The sequence below is a fragment of the Protopterus annectens genome, chromosome 4.part1 (genome assembly GCF_019279795.1).
Source record: "Protopterus annectens isolate FY-2018-M chromosome 4.part1, PAN1.0, whole genome shotgun sequence".
Lineage (NCBI taxonomy): Eukaryota > Metazoa > Chordata > Ceratodontiformes > Protopteridae > Protopterus > Protopterus annectens.
The window spans coordinates 111370307-111385025 of record NC_056734.1 but is presented as its reverse complement, the minus strand read 5'-3'; positions in this window follow the sequence as shown (position 1 = coordinate 111385025).

The window sequence follows — 14719 nt, the reverse complement described above, 5'->3', positions numbered from 1 at the left end:
ATGGTAGATATGCTGAACCATTTGTTTTTTTCCCAGAGCAGAAAGAAGATATGCTTCATGATGTTCTGGAAATTAGTTTGATTATAACACAGGTGTTTATGCTGTTTACTGAGAATAATTCAAAAACGTAAATGCTTTGAGAAGAGTGTGTAAGAGGGTGGTCAGAACAGAAATGTGCTGTGAGGAGTATTACTTTTCTTTGAAAGATGATACTAGTTGCATATAAGGCTTGCTTTGCAGACCTAGTAAATTATTAGTGCCTAATCAGCTAAGCAAAAAGATGTTGGGAAGAATATGAGTCATATTTAAGAAGTATAATGTCCAAAGAAAGAACTTGTGATCTGCTAGAACAATGTCAGTACAAATAAGGAAAAACATCTGAATAGTGTTGTGCAATGACTGTTATAGTAATAATCCAACAGAAATATTTTTATTCAGTTCTAGGAACCCCATGGAGTAAAGTGGAAGCTGATGTTACATTATCAAGACAATGTATTTAATGTGTGCTAATAATTATTTAGGTTTTCCTGAGGTCATAAAATTAACAGATGCTACAAGCAGAGGTGAAATCAAGTTCTGGAAGCTATGTTTTCAAGACATACAGGTTTTGTACAAAGTGAATAGAGAACAGCTACAGTAATTCCCCTGCATAAGGGAGGACATTCCACAGAGCCATAAGTCTGTCCAGCATCATATGCAAAGTCATAGAAAGAATTATCATAAAATTAATCAGTCAGGACATAGGAAACATCTGAACTCTGGACCTGTCTCAGTTTGAATTTATCAAGGGCAGATCATGCTTAGTCAGTTTGGTGGATTTTTTTTTTGAAAAGGTCACCAAAGCAATGGATGAAGGCAAAATGGTACACCCTGACCCCGTCAAAGCTATTGACACATGAAGTATACTAGAAAAACGAAATAAACTGAAAATAAACTCCTATGTCACCTGCTGTAATACCAACTGGATCACAGATAGGATGCAGATAATTAAAATAGAGGAAGTTATCTCCACAAGGAGACCAGTCACTAGTGGATTCCCATAGGGTAATGTGCTGGGATCTCTCGTGTTTGGCATCTACTTTTCTAAAGTAAAATCCAATACCTCTGGAACTAGGAAAGCAAACAAAACTCGAACCACCAGGAAATCACACCAACTCCACACAGGTCAAGCCAAATGCCTTGAAGCCAGATAAAAAAACAAAGTTTATTGAATTCACAGGTTAAGCGCTTTCCTCCCCTAGTAGGGACTTCCTAAGAACAAATTTTATATCCCAACCCACAATTTTATATGCTAAACAGGCTTTTACATCACATCAATTACCTAATTAATGAACCTGTTAACTATAGAATGCCAAAACTAGAATGAAACATGTTGAAATCCTGTTTTTTTTTAAATTACAACATAAATATATTGGACAAGTTACTACATGTTAAAATATTTTCAATTATGTTAAAAATATAAATACAAAACTATTACAAAAGGCTTATTGTCCAAAAATGTATTAAGTTTTAAAAAAGGCAATATTAATACTATCATTTAGACCTGGATACTGAGTGACATTAAGCCTCAACTGCCACCTAAGGTCACTAATATCAAGATGAACATCTAATACCCTACCCTGGGGGTCCTTAATTAATTGCTGCAAGACCATAAACTTGAAACCATGATTCCCATGTTCTTGAATGTGTCTAGCCAAGGCATTAGATCTTTTTCTATGATGTATGTCAATCAGGTGTTCACTAATCCTTTCTTTAAAACACCTGCAGGTTTTTCCTACATAAAAAGTGGGACAATCCAAACATTTAGCTAAATATATAACATTCCCGCTGTTACAGTTAAAATGCTCTGCTACATAAATGTTCCTACCATTTAATTTGAACTGATCTACAGTCTCTAATATGTTATTACAACAAACTCACATGCCACATTTAAAATTTCCACACTGCCTATGACTATACAATTTATTGTTGGTACCACACATTTCCAAGATGTTTTTAAAGACCTGTCCTTCCTATAAACTAATATAGGGGTCCTGCCTACTTTTTGTGCCACCTGTTGATCAAAAAACAATATATCCCAATTGTGCTTGATTATATTTATCACCACCTCTGAATCAAGATTAAAGATGGTAACAAAAATTGGCCCCATTTTCTCCTTATTCACATTAGCAGGAGTTTGAGTAGAAAAACCCACTACCACTCCATTTTCCCCTTTTAAAATAGGTTTATATACTCCATTAGTTCTCTTCTTAATAACTTCCTTACTTACTGCAGTCAGCAGTGACAAAGTATACCCTCTATGTTCAAACATCTGAACAATGAAGGCTACTTCATCCAGAAATTCTTTGTCTCTATTTACCATTCTGGCAGCTCTCACTAATTGCCCTTTTATAATAGATCTTTTTTAGTGGTAGGGGTGCCAACTATTAAAATCTAAATATGAGTTTGAAAAAGTTGGTTTTCGATATATACCAGATATTAATCTATTGTTTACTACATCTACTTTCAAGGAAACATCCAAATATGTAATTTCTTTCTTACTATAACTAAAAGTAAATTTAAAAAAAAATCAACCGATTGATTTATATACTCTAAAAAATGTTTTCAGATTTTCTTCTGTACCTCTCCAAACCTAAAAAATATCATCCAAAAATCTGGTAAAGTGCACAATATTTGGCTGGAATTCACTCTCAAAAACATATTGCTGTTCCCAGAAGGACATAACATAGTTTGCAAAAACGGGGGCACATGCTGCCCCCATTGCAACACATGTAACCTGCTTATAATAGTGTCCCTCAAAGAATACATAATTATTTTTCAGCACTAAATCCATCAGAACTATACATTTATAGATCTGAGCTTGTTCGTAAATACCTGTTTTACTTAATTGTGCTTCCAACCAATTTAACCCTAAGTCATGCGGAATTACTGGAAATAAATTGCACACATCAATTGTAACCAGAAGAATATCAGGACTAATCATAATTTGATTCATTTTTTCCTAAAAACATGCCAGGAGTCTTTGCAAATATATGAGAAAGCTGCCAAACCTTTTTGTAATTGTACATCTAAAAACTTGCTAATAAAACATGTCTTGGCCCTCTTACCATCTACAATTGGTCTAATACTAGGATTTTTTTTATCCCCTTATGGGTCTGAGGTATGCCAAATATATTGGACACCATAGGGTAATCATTCTTCATATAACTGTATTCCCTTTCATCTATTTGCCCTTGGTATACCATGTCCTCTAAGGCTAGATCACTGTTTGATACATAATATACTGATTTCATTCAAAGAACTCTTAGCATAAGCACCATCTGCAATTGTCATACCCATACTATTTGAGTAATCACCCCTATCCATCACCACGATACCACTGTCCTTGTCAGGCTTCATAACATGAATATCTTTATCCTTAACAATTTCACATAACAGGTCATACTCATTACTGGTTAGATTAATAAACACTTTTGTTTTAACTGTATTAAACATCTGTCTAATTTCCCTGTCACAGGTTTTTTTCAACCCCCCTCCACAAGATGATTACTGGGGGGATTAAATGTGCTAGGTTTATTCAACTTCACAATATTGCCACAGTCATAATCAGCCCCATTGTCAAACCATAACCTGCAATTTAATTTTCACACAAATAACTTTAGATCTATTAAACTTTCTACTAAATTTTCCCCTTCTGCCAGGCACAAAAGTAAAGCCTTTTGCTAATAGGTTAGCATGCTGAACAGTTAAACACTTGTGGGAATAATTAAATATCTTAAAGTTAAAACAGAGGAAGTTATCTCCACAAGGAGACCAGTCACCAGTGGATTCCCATAGGATAATGTGCTGGGACCTCTCATGTTTGGCATCTACTTTTCTAAAGTAAAATCCAATGCCAAAGGGCTCTGGCTGACAAAGTTTGCAGATGACTGCAAGCTAGGAGCAGTCATTGAATCCCCAGATGACTTATCCATCCTGCAGGAAGGTTTGTTTCAAATAAATAACTGGTGCCAAACCATACATGCATTATTGTTTCCTTTAGGAAGTCATCTACTCCAGGGAAATATCACACTGACAATATGCTGCTAAGAACTGATACAGTTGGCTGGGATTTGGGAACTTATGTGGACAGTGACCTAACTTTTGACCAACATGTATCTATTGTTCTTAGAAAGTACTTCTAAACTGCACAGCTTATAAACAAAGGGATTGTGTCTAGATCTAGGGAAGTCATTGTCCCCCATTAATGGGCCATCTTTAGGCCAATCATTAAATATAATCCCCCCCTTTGGCATGTATCTGTCCAGACACATGAAACAGCTGGAAAACATGCACAGATACCTTACTAAGGTCTAAACAACATGTCCTACATGGACTGACTCAAAGCCCTGTCACTATATTTGGTATCCCACAGACTGCTAAGAGGCGATCTTTGTCTGACCTCTGGCCCATTACTGATGGATTTACTGCATATTAGAAAGTTAAATGGCATCAGAAATACCTGGTCAACAGAATGGTTTGGAGGGACAGGTATATCTCACAGGGGATACTACTGCTGTGGAATAGACTCCCCATCCACATAAAACAAAGTTCATCCCTGTCATTTTCAAGCACAGCTTAGATCTATTGATGGGAAACTGAAAATTTACCCCAGAACTGCTCCCTCTGTTACTAACAGACAAAGGCAGCTCCTAAATTCTTTATCACATGCATGGTCCCCTCAAATTATCTATTGTATGGCGTCAGTTATTCTTATTAGGGGTAATATATAATTATCAGCCATGGGATGGGTACGGAAATCTATAACCAAATGGGATAGGTTATTTCAAGCACAAAATGGAAATTGTCTAAGATTAAAATGGCCCACAAGGGCATCTAAACTAGTGCTTACCTATGAAATTCCAGGTATGATACTATTAGATAGCAGTCCACAGTATACAAGCATGGAATTCAAGACATTTTTCAGAACAATTGGGGTTTCAGTGTATGCTCTCTAGCAGAACTTATCTAGAGAAGCCCTCCTGCCCCCCATATTAATGCATGCCAACCTTAATACTGCCCCTAACCCTAATGTGCAGCTCACCTCACAAAAAGCCCTTCCCATAACACCATCACTATTCAGACAAATTTTGGCCAAAGGTATGGCAGGGTTATGCGTAGTACATCATATAAGGAAATGTGTTCTATTGTTACTATAATGAATGGTCAATGTGTTTTGTTCGATGCTTTTTGTGTCAGTCATGAAACAGTTTGACCATTCATTATGTAATAATAATATATAGAAAGATAGATATAGATATTCAGATCTGTATATAGATATATGTGTGTGTGTGTGTGTGTGTGTGTGTGTGTGTGTGTGTGTATATATATATATATATATATATATATATATATATATATATATATATATATATATATATATATATATATAAAATATACATACACACACGTACTATAATCTTCCACAAAAAAAGAACGGGAATATTTTGAGTCTGAAAAATAGGAATGTAATATGTGCATCTATATCTTGAAGAAACTGGCACCTTTATCCTGTATTAGTGTTTTCAATTTTATATGATGTGGTCTGTCATCCTGTATGTGGTGCAACCTGAAAATTAATGCAGTTCTCTCTGGCATAAGAAAATCATGTGTCTCACTTTCTTTGTTGAATTTTTTAATAGACATGTTAAGGTCTGCTTAGGCTTCAGCTGTTGGTGTACTGGTTTATTTCTGGTGACCATACAGGAAAGAAGCTATCAAGGTTGGAAAAAGGTAGAGAGAAAGGTATAAGTAGAAATGGAGCTAAATTCAGTCTCGCTTGAAGATAAATGAGAAAGAGCGACAGGCTGTGAGTGCACATGACACAGTTGAGGGACATTGTGATGATATGTGGCTCAACGGTTATGCATAAACATTAGAAATTATTTTTATGCAAGAAGTAATACATAAACACAAGTTACTTGAGTGGAAAATGGGCTGTTAAGACCACAGAGTCCTTCAAGAAGGGCCAGAAAAGGATTTTTGACAAACAGACGGAGTATAGGGACAACTGACAAGCACTAGCTACATAAAAAAGGTGGGTTAGATAAATTACCTGTTTTTCCTCCATCACAACTATATGATATAAGGTATTTAAAAAAATCACTTTTATTGAATTATCACTTGTGACATAGGCAAACTTACAATTATATAACAGTAATCCAGCAATATTAACACGTTCACATTTACAAACATTATACATCACATATATTCTCCTAGACAATATAATCTGTCCAACATTACATACATTGTTTAATTCCTGCCTTCTTTTAAACCCCATTCCTCCTTCAAAACATTTTTCTGCATGTATTGTTCAACACTTTCCATTTTTTTCCTATGTTATTTACTTCTATTCTTTTCTTAAGATCCCATTTACTGTTCTTTTATCTTTGTTATAATATTCACTACTTCAAGTATTGTTGATTTAGACTTTGATTTCCATTTTCTAGTAATTGTTTTTTTTTTTTTTTTTTTTGGCGGCCACCAGAATTAAACTTAATATGGCCTCACTATGTGTAGACAATTCAGATCCTGTATCCCAGCTCAAAAAAAGTATTTTCTTATTTACACTCATATGTTCACCATGTATTCCTGACAGACTGCTCTGTAGGGAATTTTTAAAGTGTGCCAACTCATTACACTCTGAAAACATATGCTCCTGGGTACCTCTTTCTTTCCCAATACACTTCCAACATTAGTCACCTGTCTGTGGAAAAATTCTTTGCAGTCTTCTTGTGGTATAAAAGTGCCTATGCAAACACTTCCAAGTAAAAATCCAAAATCTTCTAGACTTTGTTGCATATTTGTCATACATAAGTCCTTCCATTGTTTCTTTGTGAATTGCTTATCTAATGTCCCTTCTCAATCTTTTCTGACTACCTCTTATTGATTCCTATAGTTATAGTGCAATATTTTATATGCTCTATTAATTATCCCTTTTTTAACAGCAGCTTCTCTTCTAGATTCAAACAAAAACTCAACCAGTGCAATTATTTTACTTTGGATTCCACTATCCCTTTCTCTTTGCCTATATTCTGATCTCAGTCCCCTCTGATCTCAATCCCTCGCAGGGAAGGCAATCTCTTGCCTGCAGGTCCAAATGTTTTCTTGGCCTATTCTTATTCTATCTTTCTCTCTCCAATTATTTGTTCCCAATACATTGTTTTTTTAATAATAATACTACAAAGCATATAAGGACCATGACAAAATCCAGAAAAACTTGTAAATAAAGAAAAAGATGTCCACCAGGCTGATATGGATATTGATTCCTTTAATGGCACAAAGCAATAAAAATGTTTAAAAACTGGTAAGCGATTTCACTGCACTTCCGCATCATTAGACCATAAAAACAACAGATGCCACAGATCTTAAATAAAACACTTCTACCAATCAAGGAAAAAAACACAGGCACATGACATTATCAGTGGTGCAGGCCCCTCTTTTATCATCATACACTTGTGTTCTCTCAGGAATAACTTTTAACATTACATTTCTTGCGAACAATTTAAGGTCCAGAAAAACATCAGTTAAATTAGTTCTAACTGCAGAATATATATATATATATATATATATATATATATATATATATATATATATATATATGTATATATATATATATATATATATATATATATATATATATATATATATATATATATATATATATATATATATGCAAAATGCACAGACAAGAATCTTGTATATTGGGTGCAGTGTGCAGCCTGTAATATGTTCTATATTGGGAAGACAAATTGTATGCTCAAGGAAAGAATATTGGAGATATTAGTGATATATGCAATGGGAAGCACACTAATGCATTAGCTCGACATGTTTTAGAAGTAAGAAAACAACAAAGGCAAGGGTATACTCCAAGTAACTTTATACAAATAAAAGTAAGTGCTTTTGAACACTGCCAATGCATGAACTTCTTCAGACAAACAAAAATTACAAGTGCTGGAATATATAGGAAACTCTCTCAGTGACATCATCAGCTCATTCAACATTTAAAGGTACATTTAACATTTTAAAGTACATAACATTTAAAACATTTATATATACAACTATAAAAACATGTAAATAAACCAATTCACCCCTTTTTTAATGTCACTGAGAGAGTTTCCTATATATTCCAGCACTTGTAATTTTTGTTTGTCTGAAGAAGTTCAGGCATTGGCAGTGTTCAGAAGCGCTTACCTTTATTTGTATAAAGTATACCCTTGCCTTTGTTGTTTTCTTAGTTTGTCATGTTTTTTAGTTCAGTTGATGTTTTAGAAGTAGGTGACACTCACCATTTTACATTTTTAGTTCTACAGAAAGTTCATAAAGACATTAGGGAAGGTGACATTGCCAATGAAACAGAATATCTAGAACTGAGATGGATTTTAGACTTTAGGGCAAGTGTCTACTCACGCCTTAATAATGCTGTCTCTTTAAAACCAGCCCTAAAAAAGAGGGGTCTGCACCACTGATAATGTCATGTGCCTGTGGTAGAAGTGTTTTATTTAAGAACTGTGGCATCTGTTGTTTTTATGGTCTGATGAAGCGGAAGTGCCGCAAAAGTGCTTACCAGTTTTAAACATTTTTATTGCTTTGTGCCATTAAAGGAATCAATATCCATATCAGCCTGGTAGACATCTTTTTCTTTATTTACATTGGTTCCTTTGCCAGCTTTCTCTAGCAAATTCCAGACCCATCTTGCCTATTCTCTGTACTGCTAATTGAAGTCACCCCTACGGCAGAATTTCCTTTCTCCATTTATGTTTTGGGTTACTTCTTAGTATACTTTCTGCTGCTTTATGAATATAAAATATTATATAACTGTAATTCTCCTTAAGGGTCTGCATCCAAAATCCCAGTCATTCCTTATTTCTTGAATTTCTCCCACTTTATAATCATCCCTTTTTACTTTGACTTATAGCTTTCTGCTTGAGTTATGTATAAGAGCCTTAACTGTGTAGCTCTAAAATATCCCTTCAAATCAGTTAATCTTAAACTTCCTTGTTTTATTGGAAGGATCAGTTTATCCCAACTGACTTTTGCCCTCTTCCTGTCACAGATAAACTCCTTCAACTCTTAATTAATTATTATCCCAAGTCGTCCTCTAGTCAATAAAAGTATACCTGACCTGTGTATAAAACTAAAGGGACTAAAACATTTTTACTGCTTGTATCTTGCTATCCATATCCATAGTCAAGAGCTTCCAGTTTCTCATTTTTTGCATTATCTTTTGTTTAGTCTCTCCCCACATATCCTTAGCTATCACAACATCATCCTTTTTAGCCCATATTCCTAAATACTTCATTTTATCATGCCCCCATAAACATGGGTATTGTTGAACCAATTCATGTGCAGGTACATAGTTTACAGATGTAACTATTGTTTTATCTTCATTAAATTTATATTTCAAAAAAATGGAACAGTTCCAGAATGTTCCATAGTACTGAGAAGTCATTTTCTGGTTTCATCTTCTACAAAATAATATTGTCTGCAAATAAAGCCAACTTTTCTTGAATACCATAACAATTTTATCCTTTAATTTCTGAGTCCCTTATTTTCTTTGCTAATGGTTCTAAATACAACACAAATAATTAAGAGGAAAGCAGACATCCCTGCCTGGTTTCTCTGTTCAGGCACAACTTATTAGAGAGGAGCCTGTCCACTTTGATTTTTGCCTCCGATCTCTCATATATCCTCATAATTAACCTTATTATTGTATCAGGAAATGCAAATACTTCCATTGCCCTACTCATAAAATCCCAGCTTACTTTGTTGAATACTTTTTTTCTGCATCAAGACCCACCTCCAACAACAGTATTTTATTAAATTCTTTTTCCATATGGATCATCATTGTTCTGTTAATTCTGTCAAATGTTTGCCTCCCCTCCACAAAAACACATCAATCCATATCTAGCAATTTTGGCAACACCTTATTTAGTCTTTTTTCCATTATAGACGTAAACACTTTATAATCATTGTTTAAAACTGAAATGGGCATATATTTGAAGCTGGATCTCATGGGTCTTTACGGTCTTTAGATATTATAGCCATCACAGCTTTTTCCAAGATGTTGGTGCTTCCCTTCCATTAAAATACTATTAAACAAAATTTTCCAGTTCTTTATCACTTTTTCCCTCCTAGCTTCCAAATTTCTACTGGAATACCATCTATTCCAGGAGACTTTCCTGCAGATAGGTGATACATCACCATTTTTATCTCATCTCCTACTACCCTAACTATTAATAACTGAGCCTCATCTTCCTCTAACATTGGCATATTTAATTTTTCCATAAATATTTCCATTTGTACTTTTCCCCTGATTTCCCAATTTCTCTGCTATATATAACATTTCATAACATTTCCAAAATATCTCTAATGCAGCTAAAGGATCTTTGGTTATTTTTCTTGTTTTAGGCTTCCTAAATTTGGCAACAACCCGTTCTACTTCCTGTTGCTGAAGTCACTGCAAAGGTTTTTGCACTCTTGAGTTATTATACAAAACAATTGCTTAAAAGTATTTTTTCTAAATTCATGCAAATTATCCAGGTATTCCTTTTGTTTTGCTTTAGCACTCTACAGCTTAATCTCTTCTTGTTCTCTGAGATTCCCCTTATTCTGTAATACTTTAACCATTTCAACCCCTCTAAATCAAACCATTCTTATTTCTTCTTAACCATATTTTTTTCTTTTATTTCTACTCTATTTTTAAACTCCATTTCATTTTATCCCACTCACTAGCTATAACTTCTGTAGTACTTTCTGTCTTCCCTAATAACACCAGAATAGTTTCCACTACCCATTTCTTAAATTCCTGTCTCTTTAACAATTAGGTAGAGAAGCACCAGAATCTCATTTTTACCTGATTGCCCTGCATTTTAATCTTAATAATTATTGGTGCATGATCTGCAATAGTTATTGGATGTGTGTCAAAGTTCTCAATTAAATGCACATGTTCCTATGAAATATAATTTCTGTCTAGCCTAGCCCAGTTATTGAACCTTGGGGAATAATATGGAAATTCTTTCTAAGTACCTACTACTGAATTTACTTTGTCCATACAAAGTATCAAACATTTATTCAGAAATCTACCCACTTTTGTTATATTTTCCCTTCTAGGCCTCAGAGATACATCCTCATTATTGCAAATCAAAGTCTAGTCCCCTCTTATAAGTAATATTCCCTGCTCGAATCAGATTAGTTCTCCAAATTTTTTTAAGCTCCATAATAGTTTTAGGTTGAAAATAAATACATACCTGTGTAATCCTCGTCTCTTACCTGTAGCCCTTACTACCACAACTCTGCCATTACTATCTCTTTTTTTCCTCTTCTATCACTATTGGTGTTCCTCTGCCAATTAATTCTGCTGAATATCCATCCTGAAATCCTTTCTTTATCAAATTCACATGCTCTTTTCTTTCCAAACAGATTCTCTTATAACACTACAGGTATTTGCACTCTGAATTAATTAATATTATTAAATATTCTTTCTTAATTGTCTATACCTGTGAGACCATTCATATTTCAAGATAATATGAAAAGTGTCACCGTTATCATAAAAAGTCATTAATCCCACCTGTAGTACATGATGGCTTTTTTAAATGTGTATTTCCAGCTTATGTATTACATGTACCCACTAATGTTTGACAGGTTGGTCCTGTATACAGTTTTTTTTCTTACCATCAACATTTGAACCTATGTCACATTTTATAAAACTTTTTGTTTGTATAAAAACTCTCAAAAAAACACCCCCACAACCTGTTAATTTAATACAAATACACAAAGGTATGTACATCTTCATATAATGAAGTATAACCCTGCTAATAGGAACAATTGTCCCAGATAGCTGCAAACACATACCTTAAGTAATGTAAAATTGAGGTTACCCATGTTTAGACGCATGTTACTGCCTGTACTTCTACTTACACTAATTGGTGTCTGCTTTGTTTTATCTTTTTTATCTCCCAGATGTGAAAAGCAACTTTCTTGCTTTCAGAAAACATTAACTTTTTGCCTTGATGAAACAAGTGTTTTGGATTTTGTTATTGTCCTCTAATCAACTTGTCTCCATGGAAATGTAAGAGAAAAAAATGTAGCCCTCAGCTGCAGGCTTTTAAAGACAAGCTGAAACATTTATTACTAAAGGAAAACATTTCATTATATCCAATGTTCTCTTGTTTACTTGTTTCTACTGACAAGTTGCTATATTAAGCCAAGGTTCTTAATCCATTCACCTATGCAAAAATAAATTATATCACCTTTAAATATATTATGATGTGTACTTTTGCATCCCAACCCCCACCTCAACAACCCAAGATTATAGTCTATTAACTTAAACATGCTTTTGTCTGTAGTTTTTTTCTCTTTTTGCATTGTAATGCATAGATTTCTTAATACTAAAAATGAAGAGAGAAAAGAAAGGCATCTGTTTACTTTAGAATCTTTAACAACTATAGCAATTATAAATGCTTTACTATAAGACATGCAATTTATATCATGAAAGGTTTCATTGAAATATTGCTAAAAAAAAAGAAATTGTTTTACTTGCAGTTATCCTTTTCCTTCCTCTTTCCCTCCCCTCAGTATCCTTCCAAACATTGGTGACATGAAGTGTGGCAAATGCATTTCAGTTCCCCACAAATTTAACTAAGTCCACTCTTTCCACTTTTTCTTGTACAGGTGTATTTCACAAATGTGTTTATGCTTTGCAGTCTTACTTTTATTCATTAATTTCTGTGCTGCTGGTCTTCCTTCTATTCAACCCTATCTCCCAACACCAGACTCCACTTCATTTCCAATGTACGCCCAATTCTTCTATCCAGCTCTTGTGCTTTTCTCTGTCTCAAGCATTTTTCTTTGTAACAATGGAAAAGTTTTCACTGGCAAAGTTTCAACTTATGCCTTATCCTCAGGAGAATGAGAAGCAGAGTCCCTTTTTATTTGATGGTTCACTGTTTGTTAGACAAACTTTTGTATTTCCTCCTTAGCCTGTTTTGCATCAAAAAATGACTGTTCCTCCAGGAAAAATATTCTGAAGACAGCTAAATACAGCAACTTTAAACTTACACCTGCCTCCTGACACTTCCTGATTACTGGAATCAATTTGTTTTTCTTCTGCCTAGTGTGCAGTGAATAATCATTTTCCACAAATACTCTACTGTCTCCATCTTTTAATACTTTGCCCTTCTGTCACAGGATAAACTATTTCTACTGGCAGATTTGCATCTTTACTAATACAAGCCTTAGCTGCTTTCTCGTGGCCAGGTTTGGAGAATACACACAATGTGCCCCTTCAATTAACAGTCCCTGCGCTGGAATACAAACTAGTTGCGTATTTGTGTCTTCATAAAATTAATACAGTCTGTTCCTTCTAGTTTCATTGCTACAACAGAAAATCTCCGATTTTCCCTATGTGCTCTGTCCTCTAATTCTATCATTTTTGAAATATCTCTTCTTGAGCAATCTCATACCCGGCCAGCCTTTTATTAATTTTGACCTCTGATTTTTGGTGTTTTATCAGCTCACCTGAATACATGTTTAAATCTTCCTACAGTTTTTCCAGCCTTTTGTTATTTGACTTGATATACTCCAGTGTTGCATTCATTTTAATCAGCTTTGAGCACATGTTAGTTATTTTCCTGTAGATTAGTGGAAGCCATGCCTTGCACCAAAGCTGGAGCTTGAACCGTTTTTTCTCAACATCTGCAGGATTCTTGCTGGTCAGTGTTTTCTCTTCACCTTTTCTAGTCGATTTTCTTTCAGGTTCTCTTAGTTTCTTCTTTGCTGGCATCCTTCCTAGCCACTAAACAAATTTATTAAAAGTGGCAGAGTTCCTGGCCCCTGTCTTTCAGTTTCTTTTTTTACACTGGCAGACCTGACGTTAAGCTGTTAATCAGTGTGCAGCCATCATAGAAAGCCAATAGAAGGCAATTCTGAGAATAGGGGCATATCCAAATATTGTTTTAAATAAAAGCATGTCAAGCTTTCTGAAAAAAATCCCCACATAATTCAGAGTCAGTGTCATAGGTCCATAGGTTCAAAGATGTGTACTAGGCTAATGAGCACTAGGGCCTTTTTAAGCCTAGCCGTGCATCCCACATTTCTGACAAGTTCTACAAATTCTAGTACCCTTGATAAGTGTTAACATGGGCTTGGGAGATGAAACATTTACAAGCAGGAGTCTGGAAGATGAGCCATTTACAGGCTGCCTGTGTCTATTAGAGACATATGTGCCAAACAGGAATGAATTTCCTATTCCCCATCCAGTTGTACAAGTTACACTTGAATTGGGTTAGGGAGGAACTCTGCTTCACATGGAAGGGAAGCCTGTTCCATAGATGGGTAGTCTCTGGGATACATACCTGTCTCTCCAGTAGGTCATGTTTATATCACAGGCAAGGTTTAAGTCTTTAGAACAGGTAATTCTGTTGCTTTTGTTTTGCAGATATTGGGCTCTGATAATGCCTTTTATGCTAACCATAGATATTCCCTCAACAGCCTATAGGAGACAGAATACAGGGATAGGGCTTTGAGGCAGTCTGCATATGATGTGTTACTTAAGCCCTGTATTCTCTTAGTGAGGAACTTCTGTGAATTTTCCAATTGTTGGATGTGCCTGGTTAGTACATACCAAAACGGGCATTGTACCCAATGATAAATCTGATGAATACCGAATACAGTGGAACAA